Source organism: Rhinolophus hipposideros (assembly GCF_964194185.1).
Source record: "Rhinolophus hipposideros genome assembly, chromosome: 3".
Taxonomy (NCBI): Eukaryota; Metazoa; Chordata; class Mammalia; order Chiroptera; family Rhinolophidae; genus Rhinolophus; species Rhinolophus hipposideros.
The window spans coordinates 12,454,911-12,475,817 of record NC_138049.1 but is presented as its reverse complement, the minus strand read 5'-3'; the positions used below and the strand labels follow the sequence as shown (position 1 = coordinate 12,475,817).

Sequence of the window (20,907 nt, the reverse complement as noted above, 5' to 3'; positions counted from 1 at the left end):
TTAGCCTTGTTTTACAAATGAGAAAAACTGGCCCCAGGAAGATGGAATGACTCACTCAAGGTCACATAATTAGAAAATGGCAGAGCCAGGAGTAAAATCCAAGATAAATGACTCTTAATCCAAACTGTGTTTGACTAAGGTCAGACATTAACCAACTACCAGGCTTGAAATTAGATCATGGACATAAAGATTGTTCAAAGAGAAATATATTGTTGGCTATAGAAGAAGAGATATTGAACATGTCAGATGGATTCATTGATTTATTCAACAAATATTTATTGACCGGCTACTTTGAGCTAAGCTCTGTTTGAGTACCTGGGATACCGTAGTGAATAAATCATAAAAATCACATGAAACTTCTAAGTGCTATAGAGAGAAACAGGTGGGGGATGGGAAAGGAGGGGGAGCTTGCAATTTACAATAGTGGTGAAGGAAAGTATCCCTGGAAAGGTGTGACATTTGAGTAAAGATAAAGGTGATAAGGAAGTGAGCCACATAGATACCTGTGGGAAGAACATTCTAGGCAGGAGGAACAAAGGGCCTGAGTTGGGAATGTTCTTGCCCATTACCTGGGCAGCTAAGAGGCTGTATGGTAGGACAGAGTAGCAGGGGGCAGAGTAGAAGGTCATGAGTTCAGAGAGCTACTGGGGACGGGGTAGAGGGGGTCGTGGGCAGATCATGTGTGGCTTTGTGGGCCAATTTCAAGACTTTGGGATTTACTCAGAGCAAAATGATAACCCTGGGCAGAGCAGCCTCATGGAATTTGGAATCTGGTCAGCTCAGTGAGCCTGTTCTAGGAATTCCAAGCATGTCTACTTCATTAGTCCAATTTCATCTTGGGCTACCTGGCAAACAGACATTAGTCTGTGTCTTCCCTGTTTCTGTATTATAAAACATGGCCTATCTAGAGAGTATTGACAGGTCAGCTTCCAGCTTCATGGACAGCTAATAAATAAATATGTATCAGAGACCTATTATCTGTGCTGAGCATTTTAAGAAAAGGTCTTCTCATCTCCATTCCCCCAACATCCTCCCCCCAAAAAAAAAAATTCCTCCCCACTCTCAATAAGCTTCTAACTTGGCTGTGAGATCACAAGAGTCTATGCTAAGTGTTCCTTTGAGGAGCAAGCACAGAGGTAGCCAGAGACAGTTTGACTGAAAGCAGTAGGAAAGGTGAGGTGTTCCAAGGGGACAGCGGCAGATAAAACATTCCACCCAGAGGCAACGGCATGGCCAAAGTCAAGGAGACTTGTAATAGCATGGCCATTTTTAAAAGATAGATTGACTCACTCATTCAATGTGGCTATGACATCAGGTGCCTGAGAAGTAGCAGCAATGAGAGACAGGGAATGGGGAGGAATCAGGGAAAGAGCCACATAAAGTCCTTGGATTCTATCCATAGGAAAAGGGGAGACACCGCAGACCCTCTAAGCGTAAGACAGCATCCAGAGTCACATATTTGGTCATTCTGACACCAGTGTGGAGGGCAGGTAGGGTAAACTGAGAATGGAGGCAAGAAGGCTGTTGCAATAGTCCAGGCAGGATGATGATGGTGAACTGGAAGAGCAGAAATGGAAAAATGGAGCAGAGATAAGAAGCACCTAAGAGGTAGGCTAAGCCTACCTTTCCATATGAGCAGGGTGTGAGTGAGAGGGGGGTTAAGGTTGACTGCTGGTGTTCCAGAATGGGTGACTGTGTAGATACCACCCCTCTGATAAGAAAGAAAAAGACTTGCTCATGAAGACAAGAATACCAGTGTCACTGCTACGATGTAGGCACTTTCTGTGGAGACGTCACTAGGTGGCCAAAGATTCATGAAGGTCTTAGGACTTTAGTGTTAGCCCTAATAGATGGTCAGGATTTAGAAAAGTGAAATGGAAGCAGATACAGTATTTCAGGCAGAAAAAAAAACACGAGGAGAGGCATAGAAGTGTCAGAGTAGAAACCACTTTCTGGAGGCAAGTATGGGTCTTTGGGTGTAAGAGAGTGGTGGAAGAAAGGGGATGAAGTGGTCAGTCTGCGAACGATAGGGAGTCTACGTCTGAAATCTTTATTTCAGAAAGAGAGAATTCACTCTTTTGTAAGGCATCCAGGTCCACAATCCTAGATGGCTGACAAGTGGTATTCACCATAAACATCCTGGTAATACTGATATGATCTTACATGGAGATTATAACCCTTTGTCATTGGAGGACTCATGAATTCACGGAGCAGCTTTACAGCTATAGCTAGAAATCAGTTCTCCTGAATCCCATATCAAAATTAAACAGACATTTTAGTGGGTTAGTATTTATAACTACTGTGCCATGCTTTCTCCAAACACCTAATTTATAGTTATATGTGAAGTGTCAAAAAGCAAGATGAACACAAGTTTAACACTTTCTTTAAAATTGATTTCATCTCACCATTAAGCCATAAATTGTTCTTTTAAGTTAAACTAAATAAATTACATAATGAATTTTTCATACTGTTTGTATAAAACAATTATAAGTACAAAGTAAAATTAAAGTCTATACTGTATTTTCTATCGTATCAGGCACTATGATAATCAATTTTTAACTCCATCCAAATAATATGTAACTTTAAAAAATTAATATTTAGAACTCTCAGCTGTGAAAATATTACCAGCTCTGCTTAGTCTTAAATTATTGCAAGTGGTGGTGGAGTACTTCTGACATCTTTTCAAGTCCATCACAGCAAACACACACACACACACACACACACACACACACACACAAACACACACACACAAACACACACACACACACACACACACACACACACACACAAAAGAAAAAAAACACACAAATAAACAAAAAAAACCCACGACAAACCCCAAAACAGAGCATTATCTACAGTCACTTATTTTCCTGAAACACATTCAGATTTCTCCCCTTCATTTCCTCTTGGCAACAATCAAATAACTAACAGCACTTGATAATTCATCATTTCTTGCTTCATTGCCACCCTTGAAAACAAAGCCATCCTGTGATTCTGTCTATGTCATTATGAACCAAGCAAGACTCATCACAGGTAAAAGGGCAGCTCAGACTACTCCAGATGAGTTCTTTCAGGATATACTGCTTCTCCGATAATAAAATCAGAAACTTTGAGTACATGTCAGTAAACTCCTGTCAAAAAAATGTGCCACGACCTTCCTCTCTTGTAATTTTAAGCTGCCTCTTCTCTTTTACAGCTTTATTCATTTTTATTCATTTCACTGCCATTCTGGCCTGCACATTATACAGCTTCCTTATATAATTTTCCCGAGAGCTTAGAGGAAATGAAACCACATCCCTATCTTATTGCTTGAATATGTATTTCAGGACCACATTCCTCTTAGTTTTTTTACCTTAAATGTGATCTCAATTTTCTGATGTACCTCAGAATTCTCCTACTTCAGTTAATTATGCTCAAAATTCTCTGAAATGTACTTCAGAGCCTGGAATACTAGGAAGCACGTTTGGCAGGCATATGCATAAAAAAGCCAAGGGATGAAGATAAAACAGACGCTCATCCTGGGAAATTCCTGGAGGGAAGTCAGATTTCTAGTCTAAGAAAAATGAGTTCATCTCTCCCCCTTGTGCCCAGAACTTTGAATGCTGTGTATATTAAATAGCCTGCTTTACAAAGGATCCCACATGTTTTACAAAGAATTCCCTTTATCAACCCATTTCAAGAATTAAAGATCAAATATATATGCCTCATGGAAGCAGGCATTTTTGTCTGTTTCATCCTCCAATAATCTGAATCTCCCAAAAGAGTGCCTGGCACATAGTAGGTGCTCGATAAGTATTTGTTAAGAGACATTTCACGGGATGAGCCATGCACAAAAATTCTGTCTTTCAATCATGCAGCATGAATCCCTTCAACTTTCAACTTTTTCCCCAGATCACTTATTCGTCACTCCCAAATTACTTCTATAAAAGCCAAATGCAGTGGAACATTAGAAACAAACAACAACAAAACATTACAGATTTTGACTTTAGTATTTGCTTGGGGTTTGAATGATTTGCAGTTAAACACCGATTTCTTTTTTTTTTTTTTATTATGTGAACTTCAATTTCCTGTTTATCCCCTTATTTTGAATGACAGTTCACTCCTCTGTCTTCAAATAAGAGAATGAGCATATGTGAAAAGGCACCTTATTTCATATTTTATTCAAAAGACTGATCTCCCAGTGAGTTCTGAGGGGACTATTTTTCCTTTCAATGCTCATTTTCATTTTTCAAACGGACATTCTTACCTGGTCGAAACAATGGTAATTTACTTTTGCTCATTACACAAAGGCAAAACTTATTGGTTCAGACATTCTCCCGTGGAACAATTTAACAAATTAAGAGAGTCTTCATTTACTTGTCTGTTTTAAGAGCCAAACATTTGGTCCATTGATTAAGTAATACAGTTAATATTATTACCAAAACTCCTCATTCAGCATACAAAGAAAACCAGATTGAGTATTTTTTTATTCTGCCTTCTTCTAAGCTGAAAATACTTTTTGTCATTCTGGATGCTTCCAGTAAAGTCATTAAAGACAAACCAATCAGTAATACTTGTCTAATGACATCTTCTGGCTATGAGTTAAAATATTAGTGATGAAGAGATAAGGGAAAAAGGGACCCATTATTTTTGTGGACTCAGATAGTTTCAAGGTGCCCTTTGAGCTTATTATGCTCAGTGATTCGAAAGCACCTTGCTTGTCCATAGCCCTGGGGAAATTCCGCTATCTCTGAACTGCTAATTTGTACCCTGGATTCTGGAGGCAAAGCCCAAAATAGGGCCAATTAATCACAATTTCTCCCAAGCACCTGGTATAACCTTGAATACCTGAATGAATGAATGAATGAATGAATGAATGAATGAATGGTAAATATAGTATGCTTTTCTCTAATCTTTGTTTTCATTTTGATAGAGAAAAATTTCAGATTTCTCAGAAATGAATAAAATTGGTGCTTCAGGAAATTCCATGCCATTTTGCCTGAATCTTCTCCACTGGTAACTTTGCTTCTCATTGCCAACTTAGTTCTCTCTAAACCTAAAACAAATGGTGTTTTGTTTTTTTTAAAGTGTTACTTGGTTCTGCTACCCACTTGTGGCTGCTATTACCTCTTCTCTATTTAGTCCCTTCTTCTCTGTAGTTCTTTCAAACAACTTATCTGTGTTCATGTGTTCTCTGGCTCACCTACTATGCTCGCTGCTGCCCCACATCACTTGGGTCCAGTCTCCTCTCCAGCACTGAGGGGGGTCTTCTCTCAGCTGGCACCTCTGCTTTCTATTTGTATGTCAGCAATTGGATTTATATTCTAGGCAATTTTGATGCATTTCTTACCACACACACACACACACACACACACACACACACACACACTCTCTTTAACATAATAGGTGCTCTAGTGTTAGCTGCCAGGAGAGGTCATAAAGGAAGTTGCACCCTATAGCTAGTTAATCTTAGGAAGAGTTCTGCAACATTTATGTTAAAATAGCATACGACATTTTGAAAACTATTCTCCAAAATTTAAATGGGTAATATGAAACAATCTTATCCAAAGGGAGAGGAAAAGGAATTTGCCATAATATTGGGTCCTTTGTACTCTTCCCACTTAAGCTCCACCCCAGAAACCTGCTCAATGAATATTTATAAACTTAACCATTCATATTAGTACCGCTGCTTCTTCTAAGTGGAAAGGAAAATGTACAGAGAATCTGTTCTCTTTTTCCAAACCCCAATGTTCTTAAAACTCCCAGCATGAAATTTGTCATTATCAGTCATCAGCTTCTTCTCAGCTAACATTTTAGGGAGAACCTGTTCCATCCCCAGCACTACCGTGCATTTACTTATCACATCGATACAGAGCTGAGTTATTCCCCACACACAAAACATTCATTCCTTAAACATCCTGAGCACCTACTCGATTCCTGGCATTGTTTGGTGTACTGGTTTACATTCTGCCTTGTGGGAGGAGGGAGACAGATAATAAATAAAATAATTTAACAGAGCAGTAAATGCAATGAATTAAATAAAACAGATTGTAGAGAGTGACAAATGAGGTGAATGGATGGAGAAAGGACAGCATTAGGCAAAGAGGTATTTTTGAAGGGTAACATTTGAACTGAAATTTGAAAGATGAGAAAGATCGGGGGCGAGCATTTTAAGCAGAGAGAGTGGCAAGTGCAAAGGCCCTGAGGTTGCCAGACACTTGGTGCCCTTTCTTCCCTGGCTTCCTGGAACTACCCTGGTATCTCAGATGCCATCATCTCTCAGGCTCACGAGTATTCAGATGCTCAACTAGTCTGAAATTGTCACTGCTTTACTGGTTTTGCAGACTTCATTTTAATACTACATACTTGACCTTCAAGGTCTTAAAAAAGGAAAAGCACTTGAAAAGAAGCCTGTGTCTGCAGCAGGATCACTTGACCTCCTTGTCCAATGTCACTGTTCCTTATCAAAGAATCCATGAGGTCTACTCCGTAGAATTTAGTGCCAAGAAACAAAAATGCTTCTGAAAAACTGTTTTCTTTCGTTACCCAATGAGCTCTAGGTAAGTTGTCCTGTAACCTTTTTATTTTGGCTGCTGGAACCTCAGGGCTAAAATGCAGTGCTCCTGTTACAATAACAGTCTTATCCATGTTTTGTGGCGAGTTCACCCCCATCCCCCATTTATTTCTCTTTATGGTTTCTTATCTTTATTTTGTTTCATTTTCATTGCCTTGTGTGAAAAGTGCTGTTATTTAAGCTGCCTCAAACCTTTGGGAAATAGATGATGTATAAATCATTAATCACAGTGCTTTCTAGATAATCACAAGAAACTTCCTTATTGCAAAATCTAAATTGTCACCTTGGTCCTATTCTTACCCTCTCTGCCACATGACAAAACTCAGCTGCTCATCTTTCTTAAACCTGTCTCTCTTCTTCAGTATTTTTTGGAAGATTAATATAAATATGAATAAAATTGGCGAAGAACAATACTTCCTTGGTTTCAGGGCATACTACAGTATCTTCATTCTCTTTTTAACACTTTTTTTTCCATTGTGACCACATCATGTATGAGCATATATATATATATATGTATATACCTACGTATTTTCGTTTCCTTCTTTTCCCACATGCCCATTCAGTGCAGTTATATTCCAGAATTCTATTCTAAGCTTCACTGCTCTCTACACTTTTTCCTTTGGCAATCACCTACTTTTGTCACCTCTCAGTAAAAGATGTTCAAATTTTATTTCTAGCCCCAACTTCTCTCCTGAGTTTGCATCCCAAATTCTCTGGAACGATTTGTACCTCAGAGTCACAATGAGGTCTTGAAGTTCTTCATCCTCCCAATCCTTAAATCTCCTCCATCACGTCTCTCACCAAGCATTTGACAGCAAATTTACCACCTTCCAGGGCAGCCCACCTAGCTAGCCAGATTTGACTGTTAAAATTATTTCCAATAGAATGGCAAAATCCATCTCTATGACGTGTGTCCACTGGTTCTAATGATATTCTGAAGAGAAACAAAATAAGAGCTGAGACACTCTAAGTGCTAATCGTGCCCTGAGAATTGCCTATATTATCACCTTACAAGTCTGCCATGTGGTTTTATTATCCCCATTGTATCACTGGGGCAATTTAAAATTAATCTTACACGTGACTCTTATCCAGAAGGAAAGAAATTCAAATAACATTCCAGTTGTGGTTGGAATATGCAGAATAGAACAGAATTGTCACCAACTTCATTCTAGATATAATGTGCCTCTGTTCATGTCGCCTAAGATCATACCTGTTGCTTCCTGTTGAATCAACTAGGCTTTTAATCAACAACCTGCTGAATGAACATCTGCTGGAAGTCCGATAGGGAGGTCACACTGTTTCCCAAACTGAACTCAGCTTATTTCCTCCCTAATCTCTTCATCAGGTCCGAATAGCATCTGTATTAGCCAGACACACAGGCTCAGACCCTCATGTGAGCTGTAAGGCTCCTTGTACATCTTCTAAATCTCACTGGAAACCAAGTCCTAAAGGGTATGAGTTGAACATGTTCTCACAAAGTCACCTTCCCAATGCCTTAGGTTGGGCCTTTTGCTGGTTCCCAGTTCAGGCTGTATCTTCTCTCACCTGCACAGCTGAAATCCTGCCCCTGCCCCCCACTCTGCTGCTGCCTGCACAGACCGGGGAAACACTGCTGTCACTCTGGAATCCCTCCTCCAGGACACCCATGGCAGTTGTTCTGTGATTACCAGGAGAATTCTAGCTTTGCACTAGAAGCTAGGAGTAGCTGTCTCCTTTATGGCCTTATCGTCCTGTGGTTTCCTGTCTGTGTTATGTATTTCTAGAAAACTATGTCCCAAATGAGTTCTGTGCCTTTTTTATTTACATTGTCTTTGAACCTGGAAGGCCCTTCTTTTGTCTACCAAAATGTCTGTCTTTCAATAATTTGAGAAAATGTCCCAGGCTCTATGAAACTTTTGCCACATCTGGCCAGCTCAAATGTATCTGAAATTCCTGGGTTCTCACAGCATTTTACTTCTCCCCTAGAACATAACAGTGATAACAATTCACATACAGATTTTTTTCTTCAGTCTTTAGGCTCCCTGAGCCTTGGCTATGTCTTATTTAATTTTACTAGTCCCGGTTACAGAGTAGGGCTCCAATTAGTTGCATTAATTATGAATAAGAAGGCAGGAAATAAAACAGGTGAAACTGATGACTCCTGGACCTGAAGAAATCTAATGCAAACACTTGGAAAAACAGACTCATTCTAGTCATATTTACAGATGCACCAAAAGGCCACTCTCCCTTTCCATTATTTCTGCCTTCCCGTAATTTAATTTTTTTGGATTGCACCCTTTGAGCTCTGCTCTTAAGCACATGACCTTCTTTTTCCCTGAAGTCTCACCAGCCTAGAACTCTCCTGGGGCGAGTGGTGAAAGGCCAGCACACGAAGAGCCAACGTTGATTTTGGTTCTAATCAGCAGCCTCACTGAGTAACTACTTTCAGGGATCCTACTAAGCCATAAATCCACATTCCCTTAAAAACAATCTCAGTGACACTGAGCAGACAGCTTCTCCAAGCATACCTCTCACTCCCCAAAGTCTTAATAAACAGGTTAGACACTAAGTCACTGAACTGCTCAATAAAACAAAGCTTAGCTTGTGCATTTATTCATTGCTGGTATTTTAAAGCAAACTGTAGGGGTCTCTTTACATCACAAAAATGAAACAGATTTTATTTAAGATTAATTTAGGAGGAATTACATTTAAAATATAGTTGGAGCAAATTGTTTCATCAATGTGATTGAAACCTGGTATTGCCTGCAAGAATTTTCAACTATTTACCATAACCTCTGTCAGGTCAAGAAAAGTGCTTCACATTTTTTTCCTTCCTGGAGTTAACATTTATTTAATGAAATTCTACCTCATGAAACACCACTTGCATTACTCAGATGTTCAGTCAATGAAATTACTGAATTAATGGGAAAAAAATTATCTTCTTAAGATTAGGTCACATGAATTCATGAAACTGGAAGTGGTTACATAATACAGTAGTTATATAATAATGTACTGAATGATATTATACTTTAAGATATAACGAGTTTTAAGCTAATAGCCTTGTATTCTGAGCCCAGCCATCCTGTGTTTTACTTGGCTTTCCTTGTTATCTCATTGGTACCTCCCCTTGTATTCTAAAGTGTGTATCTCTTCCTTCTGACTGCCTGGCTAGGATCACATAGGCACCAGGTGAGTTGTTTCCTGCTATCAACCACGAACAAAAAGGGGAAACACACAATACACTCAGACACTGATACCGGTGTATGTCTTGGTTTTCAACAGTAAAAATGGTATGTATAATAAAAGTATTCTTCAACTACATCCTTATTTATTTAAATATAGGTGGGTCATTAGACATTGGATTTACTAAAGGCAATTTAGTCTAAAATGTTTATTCAATAGCAGAAATTCAGATTACTTTGACATGAGCAGGTAAACAAGGCAGGGGCTCTAATAGCTTGAATTAAACTTGCCAACATTATTTATTCATAATTTAGCAGAGACATGACAATCAGGCCAGTTTATTCCTGATTATCAGAAGAGAATAAAACAGCAAGTTGTTTTCCTTTCCTTTTTTTTTTTTTTTTCCTGACACATTTAACATTTGAGTTCCTGAGATGTCTTAAATTTTAGGGGGAATAAAAGTAGCTACCTTAAAGTTATATAAAATAACATAAACACCTATTTTCTGTAAAGTGTTACAAAAAGAATTGATACTCTTTCCTCCTCAATTTATGTACTTAGAAATAATACATATACTACTAATGAAAAGAGACAAAGGGAAAAGAAAAATATCAAGCTTTGCTCATACAGCAGGTAGGGAAAAAGTAATACTCCAATTCACAGTACAGTATATAATACTCCACTTTAGAGTATTTAATACTCCAATTCAAAATAGAGCATTCAGTTAGTCATAACAGTTTGTAAATTGTACAGGTCACTGTTCTGCTTTGTAGCATATATGTTTTAGTACTGTCATAAAAGATGTTCGTTTTTCCTTTGCTTTTATCAGGGGAGTTTTGATCATACTAAATTCAACAGGTCACAGGTAAAATACTCCATGGTAGTGCAGAGTAGAAATAAATTGAGAAAGAAACAGGTTCAAACCTCAAATTAGCAGGTACAGTTACTTATTAACAACCCAGCTAAAGCTTTAATGACGAGCAAGCTATATTTAGTGGCTTTCTGAAACGAGAGCTTAGCTTACCTTCAAGTTAATTCATTCATAATGGCAATGTTTTCATTCTTGTATACATATAGCCAAATTAAGTGTATATGTACAACATTTTGCTAGAAAGGACTGAAGTCTTTTCCCTGATCTTATAAATGATATAAAGTTTTCCCACATCAGAATAAATCTAGTAGTTGCTAGATTTAGAAATCACCCTTGTGATTTCCACAAGTAGGGGTTGAAAATGGTTTTCTTTCTCTAAAATGTAAAAAAAAAAAAATTATCTGAAAAGGGTATTTTGGATTTCTGGCCAATTTACTATATTGCAAAAAGATTATTTACCAAAGAAGGAACTGCAATAGTATTGGGAGAAAACTTTTTAATATTTTTATTGCTTGGGAAAGTAGATCCTAAGTCAGGGTGGAGGTATCATCCTCTGTCTCCCTTTGCTCACCCTCTCTCCAAAGTGTTAATATAGCTTCAATTATATTACAATGATCTTCTCACTAGCCTTTGAGTGAGGGGAGAACAAGCACAATGCACATTGTGTATATATATTTTTTACTGTAATGAGGGAGAATTGGGAGTTGGTATGGGTTCACAAAGAGGGTTGAGTCTCTTGTGTCTTGTTGTTTGGACATGGTGATGGTTGTTAAATCATCCACCAGCAAAGCCACTTCCTGCTTTCCCTTCCCCTTATCTGAGTCTCTGCTTAGCAGCTTTTGTTAGCGGTAGGGACATCTACACTTTGAGATCAATTAGCCTGAAATTGCTAAATCCTAAGGAGATCCTTGCATATTACTCTCAGGTGGTGTTTAATTTTGACTTGTAAACTTAAAATAACCAGTGCTCACTAGATAAAAGCAAAATAATCAGTTGAAGAAGCTTACATGTGAATTCCTTGTGGAAAGAGGCCATATTTAATTAGTGTTTGCATCAAAAAATCTCATCCCTGAGCCTGGCACATAGTAAGTGCTCCAGGATGTTTATGAACGAATGAATGCTCATGTTACTGGTTAGTTAAACAAGATTGTCAGGAAAGGATAAGACAGAACAAACACACAGAGGACAACTTCCACATTAATAAAAGCCATTAGGACAAAACTGGCAAGAAATTCAAATCCCTTCAAACACTTATTTACACAAAGTTTCTTGGATTGATTTTAATTATTTAAGTCGAGTGCAGTATCTAACACTCTCATAGTGCTTGACAATATATGAAGCATTTTCATAGACAACATTTCATTGAAACCTTCAACATTTTTGAGGTATGTACAACCAGTCTTTAATTTAACAGATACTAATACCAAGTTTCGACAAGGCTTAGACTAAATCCCTGGTTATTTGAACCCAAAACTGGGCTCTTTCTACCGAATTACATACTCGACTTTTAAAGTCCCTTTCTTTCAAGGGCAATTTTCCATATGCTTTTTCAGATCCTCTACATTAAATCATATATTTTGCCCCTTTTTATATAGCAGACTTTCAAACAGTTGTTGAGTTTGATTAACTGAAATCTGAAAAACTAGGAGAGTTGTGAGAAACAGGTCTTCTTAATTGACCACAATTGACTTATAAAATCTCTAGACTGGATAGCCCTTCATACTACACCTTTCACTGAGACTAAAAATAAACAGAGACAGTGGTGTCATCTTTCACAAAAGAGTTATCACTAGATTGAATTTACTATGCCATTGGGAAGACCCAAGATAATTGAAGAAATGAAGTAGACATTTACCTGCTCCTTTCATTTATGTCATAATTTCCCTTGAGTTGTGTCTGTTTTACAGTAATGCCATGGCTCTTGAATTATAACCTTTGTATTTCAATAGCCAATGAGCAGTACTGTGCAAAGCTTGCGACCTAACACAAGGAAGTAAATATTTGCTTTGTGAAACACTTTCATTGTCTATAATAAAATTATGTTTATTGACACGGGAATTTTTTTTTAATCTCAAATACAAAGTTAAAGAAATTCAGAAAGATTTTAGATGCGTGTTACTCATGTTAGAATATCAAATATAAAGCATTATATTATTTAATGAAAAAGCCTACCCATCTAGTGAATAGTAGAGCAAGAATTCTAATCCAGTTCTACTTGAAATGATTTTTTTTTTCCCCACCACAACTCACTGTTTCTCCTATTGGGGCCTCCTATCATTATAAATTCCAGGTTAGTTGATACTGAATTACTAAATTTTTCTTGTTTTGTTTGTTTGTTTGTTTTAATAATAGTAAAAGAGTATATACTTTCATTGCATTTTGAAGGTTTTACTATAATTCGATAAACTGGAACCAGCAATAATTATCTAATTTCACACTTTCTCAGTAGTTTAATCTCTAAGGGACTTTAATAGAGTTTCAAACTAAATATTTAAGTTTTTGAAAGCAAATTTGTCAAAAGTCACAGAATTTAAAAAGTCAAAATCAGGGGTTTACAAGACTACTGAATCATGTAAAACACTACAGATACAGAACTCATTAAGAGAATTGATTAGATTCTCACCTTTTAAATACTTAAATTTCACTTACAGCTTCAAATTTGAGAGACGATATGACTCTAATCTGACAGGGTTTTGTATTTAAATGCAATTTATTTCATTCTGATGAGAAATTTCAATTAAAGCCCCGTAGGACCTCCATCTACTCCGATTATTTCCCTTTAATTTCATTTATCTCAAGAATACTCAAAAGGTCTCCTATAACACTGGCAACTGGCAAACAGAATCCATGAAAATCTGGATGTGAGTGTCTGTACACAGTGCCAAAACAGAAAAATGACCGACCCCAACTATTAACTGATTCTGGGTTTCTGAAAGGAGCTGTGCACTTTGGAAAGCCCAGGCATGGTGACAGGTGACAGTGTGCTGTGGACACCAGAGCTGACCTAGTCCCATGACTGTCCTACCTCCAGCCTCTGATGATGTCTGTTCCACTCCAGCTGAGCTGGAATCTGTTTCACCCACAATGAACTCTGGAGTCTTTGCCACATGTTTTCTTTGTCACTAAGCATTTCCTTTGTTTGTTTGCTTTTGCTTTTTTTTTTAAAAAGAATTAACATTAGCACTCAAATAACTAAGAAAAAATGTACCAGAATACCAATAGAAAAATGGGCAAAAGACTCGAACAAGCTATTCTTAAAGACAAATTTCTTATAAGCCTGTCAAAAATGTAATCAGCATTATTAATAATCGAAGAAATAAAAGTTTGAAAAATATAGTTTCACCTATCAAGTTAGCAAATATTTTTAAAAAGATAATATTATGTTGGCAAGTACTAGATGTTCTAAGCATCAAGTCTAAAGGAAAAAAGTGCTATACACATACAAAACCTAGGAATAAGGAGGTACATTGGTTAGAACAGTAAAATGGTGGAAATAAAAATCCAAAAATCAAAGAATGGCTAAATAAATTAAGACATCCATAAGATGAATTATTTTGTAGTCACTAAATTATATTGAAATAGCAGTTTTAATTTTTTGGGAAACACCAACAAAGGTTAATATTTTAAAAAGCAAGTGACTTTCTTTGAATATTAGGAAAGTCTATAATATTCTAATTCTTTAAAAAGAAAGGTCCATGTTATATATGATGTCAGAGGGGTAATAGATTGGGGGAGTGGGGTTATCACTTTGTGAGGGGCGTAAATGTCTAGCTATTGCATTGTTTGGTACACCTGAAACCAATAAAAAGAAAAAAAGGCTCATGTATGCATTGGAAATGAACTGGTGGTGTCCTGCCTAGTATTTTCAATAGCAGTTCTTTAGGCATTGGGGTAATTTTAAGTACTCACTCCATGCCAGGCACACGTTCAGCACTTTACATACATTGCATTATATTTATTCTTGCAAACATTGTAGGAGGTCGCTCTGTATCCCTGTTCCACATCTGAGGAAACTGAGGCTCAGAGCAGGTAACTAACCTGATCACAGTGACAAAGCTATTAAATGGAGGAGCCAGGGCACAAGCTAAGGTCACCTTGACCCAAGGCTCATATTCATCACATCCAGGCCTTCAAAATCCATGGGTAATTCAAACTTTGATTTATACATTTTTAAAATCTGTTCGAGGGAATCTAAAATGAGCATCTCTTGCTTTAATAATTTGGAAACAAATCAATAATATAATTATACTAAAAATGTGCATATTCACACACTGACAATTCTAAAAACTGCTCCCTCAAAAGATGTAGGACCATGAACATGATCTTTAGGCTATCAAACTAGTGTATTTGGTAATAAACATGAGTATTCTTTTCAAAAATGTAATCCCAAATCTTAGAAGCCTTTTGTGAACCATATAAATTGTGCAAAATTTATTCATTTAATAAATACTTATTTAACACCTGTCTTTTGCTAGATGTTGTGCTAGGTGTTGGTACAATAGCAGGAGTCTGACTTTCTTTGAATATTAGGAAAGTCTTTGAGGGGTAAGTGGAGGTGGGAAGAGATAGGGAAGGTGAGAGTATCTATCAATCTCACACTAAGAGTCCTGGCTACCTACATCAAAGGATTATTTGGTTTTCTTGAGCTTTCCATAAGAACGTATAATATTCCTAAGGATCCCAGACACCCCTCTGGAAATGTCATACAATTTTAAGCCTCTATAATGCATTTGTACTTAAATGTAACCTGTAGTAATCGGATGAAATAAATGCTTTTAACATCACCTAGTATTATGCTCATCCAATGGTCCTTGCATCTGCACTCTTGGAAAGTGCAACATGTTCACCGTGGAGTGCAGAGCTGGACCAGCAGAAAAGGGACTCTCAACAGAAACGTGGTTGGATGGATTCCCATCCCTCTTGGCTCCATACCTCTTTGTCTATGCACACCTTCCACTTTTTCAGAAAAGCCCATGTCTTTCAGCAAATTGACTTCTAACAGGAAAGCCATTATTTCTACAACTGTAGATTACAAGGTAAATGTTTTCTTACATTTTAGTCTATGAGTTAACCAGAATTTTTATTAATTCAGATTTAGATTTGGTTGTTACAATAATGTCAAATGGATAAGAATGTATATACAGAGGGTGCCAAAAACATGATGTATACACATTTTAAGAAAGGAAAACTATTAAAATAGTAATACTCAGTATATAATGATAATAAAAGATGAATACAAGTCACATTTGACTTCTGCAATGACAAGAGGTGTTCAAAGTGGTTACCATCAGTGTCCAGACACTTCTGATTACAGCGAACTACTGCTTGAGCAACATTGACCAAAGAGTCCACTTGTATACATTTTTTGGCACCTCTGGTGTGTGTGTGTGTGTGTGTGTGTGTGTGTGCGTGCATGTGTGTGTGAGATATATATATATACACATATATACGTGTATATATGTACATATATACATATATATGTATATTTATGTATGTATATGTATATATACACACATATATATATATATATATATATATATCTCACACATGCATGCACACACAAGGAAATTATAAATGAATATGCATAATTTCCCTTTTCTACAAAGTCCCTGGCCCAAGGAAATGTTAAGGAATGTTACCTATTATTATTTTTCAGAAGTTTAAGAAGTTCATACAAATGATAGTGAATTAGACTTTCGTTATTAAATTATTAAATATATTAGGACCCTAAAAACAAAGAGCTATGTATTTGAGAAGGAAAAGCTGAATGCCTTAAGAATTGAACAAGGACACCAAATTAATTCTCCTTGTTAATTCCTTTCCACAGAAACAAAATACCAAGAAATGGCTAAGGAACCAGAACTAAACGGGTAGAAATTGGCAAAACACCCACCTTATGTTGTTTGTTCTGTAAATCAAGTGGTTTTCAGAATCTTTCAGACTACCAATTCAGGATGAGTGCCCATGCTTCTGAGATCAGGTGTCACTGCCATGGAGATTGATTTTATTTAATAAACGATGCCATCCAATCACTTTGTAATAATAAACACTTGCTTTTATTTCCTCACCTCCACAAATCGCAAATAAATTACTCTTCCATGGTTTCTCTAAATATAGTTTTTAAGATGATAAAAAATAGCGAGTAAATCTACTCTCCTAAGGGTGTGTTATTTGCTGTTTTAACTCATGCTAGCAGAAATAGCTTAATAATACTAACTTAACTGGAAGAAGTCAATGGCTCAGTCCTTTGAATTGATGCGTAGGAATCACCTTTTCCTTAGATATTAGTGCCACAATGTATATTTCATGCATTACTGATACTACAAAGGACTTCAGAAACAAATACAATTTACATACAGTGTTTCAGTTTTCAAAATTATTTAATACACACAGTGTCTAGTTATGAAACCAGGAGGAAAACATTATTTTCCATTACAAAAATATAAAGTGTTTCTCATTTCTCCAATTAAACGAGGGTTCATCACCCGGAAAACCAGTACTATGAACGCCGGAAATGCAGATGACATCCAGTCTCAGAAATGCTCATTCTAGATGGAAACCAAACTATAAGGTTTCGCTTTACATATTATTTGAGATAGCCATCCCATGATGGAAATCATCTTGCTGTAAAACAATTTTTTAAAATGAAACAGCTATGGGAAGCTTGCAAAGTTCTCTAGAAAAACCTTCGGGTGACTCCTAAAGAAGGAAGCATTTATCAGAGGGTCAGGGAGGTTAGGAAAACTCTGTCAGGAGCCAGAGGCAGCCTTGCCTGAGCGACTGAGATTGTCCCAGGTGAGCCAGTGTCCCGGCTCCGGATGGAGGCGGAGGGCGCAGGGCGGGTCCCGGCAGGGCGAGCTTCTTTTTGGCCTGGCGATCCCTGCTGTCTCCAGGAGCCTAGTGACTCCGGAGGATGGCGCGGGCTGCGCGGGACGCGCTGCCAGCAGCCACCCGCTCGCGCGGAGCATCTCCACATCCGCGTCTTCCGAGGCCAGCTCTGTACCTCCGCTATCCTCCGGTCCTCCGACATTTTTCACGGAGACAGGGCGGTAGTAAGAAGGGGAGGAAACCGCCAAGTGTCTGCACCCTGCCTCTGCCGCAGCACAAGGAGAGGAGAGGAAGCGGGAGGCGGGCGAGGAGGCAGCTATTGAACTGATTCCCATCGATAATGAAAAAAATCCTCATCGCCCGCAGCAAGAGTCTCGGGTACACCCACCTCGGCCGCGGCCAGGGGCTGGGTGGGCGCTCCTCCTCCTCGCCCCCTCGGTGGCTAGGAATCCACCTCAAGCCGTGCACACACGAACTCCTTTTCCTTCGACTACGAGGAGGGGAAGGAACAAAAGAGACCCCCAACCCCGACACTCACAACAAACACCTCAGATGCTCAAGGTATGCGGTTTTTGCAATCCCATTTTTACACCTTCTCCACCTGAATAGTGCATTTTTCCAAAGGTAAAGACAGAAAAAAATACCACCCGAGGTGATCGGTCCGATTGTACACTGTTAATTTCACATTCGGTTTTCTAACAACCAACGGGAAAAATCCCGCGGGACCTCGCGACCCCGCAGGGTGTCCGCCGCCCTCGGCCTGGCCCTCTCTGCAGGTTTCCCCAAGGCGCTCAGCTCTCCGCTGGGAACCCAGCCGCGGGTTCCCTGGGCGGGCAGCACCCTCGCCCCGCCGCTCCGCAGCAGCTGGGGGGCGGCGAGCGGACCGCGCCGAGGCAGCAACGCGGGATTCAACTTCCCAAACCTGCCGCGCGCCCCCCGCTCCCTCCAGCAGCCCCGCGAGCGGCGCCCAGACCCCCGCGCGGCCGCCTCCCCCGCCAGGGCAAAGGCAGTTGCACTCTCCGCCCCCTCTTGCCTTCACCTCCCTCCCCCACCCCCTTTAAAAAATTCATCCATTGGTGCAAAGCAGACATTTTGCTGTCATTTACTTAGCACCGCTCGGTTTCAGTGGTAACATCTTACCCAGGAGCCTGGAGGGGTGGGCAGCTCTCCGATGGGTCCGGGGGCGCGAGGCTGAGGTGCTGGGTCCTCTAGCGGAGCCTGTGGGCTGCCATCCGTCCAACTTCAGCACCCAGCAGGCGAGGAGAGAGGGAGAGCGGCGAGGATGCAGGGGAGGCGGGGGGCGGGGGGGCGCGGGGAGCGGTGGGCGGGGAGGGAGCGGGAGCCTCACGGCACAGCGCATGCGCCCCACGGGCCGGCGCAGCCCCTCGCGGGGCTCGGCCCGAGGGGCGGGTTCCCCCGCGCGCGGCCGCGTGAGTCACGGCCCCGCCCCTCGCCGGGCGGCCCGGCCCCTGCGCGCGGGCCTGGGTCCCGCGCGGGCCGCGAGGAGTGTCTCGGGCGGGGCTGCGCGCTCCGGCGACGTGGGTGCGGAGCTTGGCGGGAGCCTGGAGACCTGGGATCCTTCTGGATCAGAGAGGCTGTGGCAGCCAGGCCCTCCCAGCTGCACGTTCACGCGTAGCCCGGGTTCCCTTATCCTGCGCTTTCGGGGATGCCTGAAACCCGAAGCCTGCCGCGGCGGGGTCCCGGAGGAAGCAGTCCCTGGGCGGGCGGGCGAGGAAATGGGAAGTGGAGCACGTCTGGCTTACCAAAGGCTCGACTTTCAGGAAAGTTCTTCCCTTCATGGACGTCCTCACTCAGAAATGGGACCCTTCTCCCCGGGGTTGCGGACGCTCTGGGTCTGGGACGGGTTCGCCTCAGGCGTGGGGACCGCTGGAGCCAGGGTTGTGAGTGAGAGAAGGCAAGAGTCGTGGATTATGGACCGAGGTGTGGATGCCTGGGGTCTGGAGCATCCTTCCCGGACGGGGAAGGCTCAGTAGCTGTCGGGTCTGATAATTGTTCAGTTCACCAGCGGAGCCCAGCTTGCTACTGCCCGCGCTTTGGATGCTGAAGGCATCATGGGCGCTACGTTGCACCACTGAGGAGTAGGGAGAAGTGTGTGGGGGGTGAATTAGGGAAGCGGGTGTCTCTTCCTCAGATGTGTCATCTGTGGGAAGAGGAGTAAGTTCTTGGGAGGAATGATGAGACTTTTTTCTTATACCTATTAAAACTGATTACTTGTAAGTAGTATGTATGATTTCCCTTTGCTTGTGAGTTCATACAGTCAAACAGTGTTGGCATTACCAACACTGGCCCCCTGGCCCCCTCCCCCCACTTGACGTAACTATGTCTCAGGGTTTGCCCCAGGGGCCTCCTTTCTCGAGCTCCATCGTGGCTTTGAGTACTGGTGCTCTTCAAAGTGTGTTTCCTGGTCTGGCGTTGGTCTACAAAGTTGTCCTTATTGGTCTGTAATGAAAGATAAGTACAGTACACAAATTGAGAGTAAGATTTAGAAACTTCTATAGCAATTTGACATTGCCTGGACGTCCAAGCACATTAGCTGTACTTTGTATGATTTATTTTATTTGTACAGTAATTCATTTTTGATGGATTTTACAAACGAATTGTCCCATGATGCATTAACAATAAAGGTCTTTCTTCAAAAATGTTTTGAGCAGCACTGAATTCTACATAACTCCCAGATTTATATCTTCTGTCCTGATCTCTCATACAACTCTTTTATGTCCTCAATACTCTTCCAATGCCACTTGAAGAATAATTATAATACTTAATATTTAGTGAACAGTACTGTGTGTTAGGTACTGATCTAAATGCTTTGCATACGTTTCTTATTTTTTCTCCAAGGTAGGTACTATTATTATGTTTAACAGACATCTCAGAAGCAGAACTCCAGATATCCACCCCCTCCAAACATGTTCCTCTTCAAATTGTTCCACTCAGTTACTCAAGTCAAAAATTTAGAAGTCGTCTATATTCTCTTTCGTTTTTTTATCTTTTGTTTTTTTAATTTTCTAATTACAGTTGTCACACAATATTCTTAGTTTCAGGTGTACAACCTTAGTTACAGTGATTCTTAATTTTGTCTTTCTTTTACCCCTACACCCAGTTAATTAGCAACTCATGTTGCGTCTCTATCTGCAAAACATGTTCCCAGTTCATCCACTTCTTTCCCTCTTCATTGCTATAACCTTGGTCCAAACCTCTATGATCGCTCACGTGAACTACCACAAAGCCTCCAGCTGGCCTTTCCTCCACAGCCCCAAACAACACAGTCTTCAAACAACAGCTGAGTGATCTGTGGGGACAGAGTCCCAGAGAGCAGTTTCCAGGCTCTCGACCTCACTTGGAAAAGTGCTGGCTCGGGTAGTAGATGGTCATCAGCTGTGACTAGTTGGCCATTAGCTGTTACCGGTTAGCCATTAGCCACTGATATAACTGCTGTGGCTAAGCTAGGAAGTGCGGAATGTGGATTTCGGAT

At 40.2% G+C, this 20,907-nt stretch overlaps 1 protein-coding gene across 4 annotated transcripts in view; it reads right to left on the bottom strand.

The window, feature by feature from the left end:
- RGS17 (regulator of G protein signaling 17) overlaps nt 1–18,696 on the bottom strand; it is a 90,607-nt gene extending 71,911 nt beyond the window's left edge. For 2 of the 4 annotated variants that reach the window (XM_081030917.1, XM_081030920.1), the window contains exon 1: nt 18,555–18,696. The gene's annotated coding sequence lies outside the window, so the exon portion shown is untranslated. Of the gene's footprint in view, nt 1–16,479; nt 16,573–18,554 lie in introns of all 4 variants that reach the window. The other 2 variants (XM_081030918.1, XM_081030919.1) reach the window with 2 other exon arrangements.
- Between the last annotated feature and the right edge of the window lie 2,211 nt (nt 18,697–20,907).